The sequence below is a fragment of the Engystomops pustulosus genome, chromosome 2, assembly GCF_040894005.1.
Source record: "Engystomops pustulosus chromosome 2, aEngPut4.maternal, whole genome shotgun sequence".
NCBI lineage: Eukaryota > Metazoa > Chordata > Amphibia > Anura > Leptodactylidae > Engystomops > Engystomops pustulosus.
The window spans coordinates 196,223,849-196,225,709 of NC_092412.1; the positions used below are offsets into that span (position 1 = coordinate 196,223,849).

Here is a 1,861-nt window from a genome sequence, read left to right on the forward strand (position 1 = left end):
ACTGGTATCTGCAGCACTCATGATTTCTGTCAGTGCTTTAATCTCACTGTGCATACCCTTCTTTTTTAATTAAGATTTATGGTAAACTCAATTTTGATAAATCAGTTAGTGAACAGCCTGTATTAAAAATCCAAGAAAAAATTGGGACATTCCTGTCCCAATTCATGTCAGGTTTTCAAGAATTCCTGGAAAACCCCTTTAAGTCCTATTCATGTGTTCACTATACTGTCAGTATTTGGACTGACAAGAATCCAGCTAAATTCTAAAAATAATTAAAGGGAAAGGTGCATTTTAGCTTCTCACCTTAAATAGGCTTCAGGATGAAAGTCTGAAATGTTTCACGCTGGAATAAATCCACTTGATTTTTTTCACAGATTCTTCGGAGTGTTGTCGATTTTTTTTATATGTATATGGAAAAATGAATATGATGCTGATTTTAGAACACACAAAATATTAACTATTTGAACAGATTCCTGTCATGAATTAGCCCACCTGAATGACAGAAGTGCCTAATCCATAAATTAGTCTGTTGACACATCCATGGCAGACATTTTCTACCACAGTCTTAAAAAAAATACCCGCTGGATTTTCCATATGTAAATCCTGAACATGACAATATACTCTAATGGTCCTAATAATTATAATTCTTTATATAGCACACACATTCTAGGAGTAATAAAGAACATGTCACATGGTGACGTTGACTGTCAGGACACGTGTTCTTACAGGCGAGGTATAGACGTACAAGGCTGAGAGCGTCAGCGATTCCTCATTACGCAGAGTATTGACAAGTGCTGCTGTATCTCAGCAGGATGAGCCTCTTCTTCAGTTTCCACGATTCGCCTCTCCTTTTTTCTCTCTTAAGACAAGAGCTAGCTGCTTCCCTGCATCTTCCAATCTATAGCTAGATGGCAGCTTATGACCTTGGTGAGTATAATGTATAGCACACTCTGTGCTCTGGGACTTCACTTGCTCATATGCATAGTGTATAGAGGAGAGAAAGCATTTAGATGTTATTCTCTGCTGAAAAGAATAAAAGCTTGGGAGTTTTCCTGCACTCGCTGTCATATAGGGTTTCACCGCTGTATCATGTGAACTCATTTACTGTCCTGCTAGGCAACCACCCAGAACAATCTGTATTTTATCACAAGTGCAAGGGAAGTGAACCCCTTACCTGGCAATAAATAAGCCACCTAGGGCAAAAGAAGGAATTCTTTGCAACCAATCTGATTGTGGTTTTGACCTTGTGTAAATAGTTAATGATAAATCACACTTTCTTATTCTCCTCCCCTCTCCTCCTCCAGGGACCAGGGCCAACCAGCCGACCTGGGAGACAAGGATAAAGAGCCCAACCTTGCATTGCTCAAGTGCTTCTGCTCGACAGGACAATGGCGCAAATAAAACAGCAATGTGACCTTTAAAGAATCTTCTGTCAGTCGCCATCTTGTAGGATGTAAAGATAAGGGATTGTTACCTAGCCTTGAAATAATTGCTCGCTTTATAGGTTATTGGTCTGAATTCCAGGGCTAGGGTAGGTGACCTTGACAGGTCACTTAATCCTCTCTTGATCTAATAGATGTTTTTTTTTCTGTGACAACTAAAAGAAACCATATAGGAAGGTCAAATGGGGCAACTTGTATTGAGTAGTAGAAATGACATTTGTCATTACCAATATTGTCTCCTCTTGAAGCATCCCTTCTTACATCTGCTTCAGAAATGGACTTAAAATAGTGCAGTATGATGTTGGCCATCCACTCTATTTTTCTAAGAAACATCAGTTTCTGGTAAGATTTTTACAATTTTGCAGATCTTTGACATCACAATTAACTAAAAGGTGTAATAGGGTCACCAAAGATGACCA

At 38.9% G+C, this 1,861-nt stretch overlaps 1 long non-coding RNA gene across 1 annotated transcript; it reads left to right on the plus strand.

The window, feature by feature from the left end:
* The first annotated feature begins 685 nt into the window (after positions 1 to 685).
* On the plus strand, positions 686 to 1,425 carry LOC140116703 (uncharacterized). Its single transcript, XR_011852923.1, has 2 exons — positions 686 to 927; positions 1,305 to 1,425. It is a non-coding gene; the product is annotated as an uncharacterized lncRNA (long non-coding RNA).
* The last annotated feature ends 436 nt before the right edge of the window (positions 1,426 to 1,861 follow it).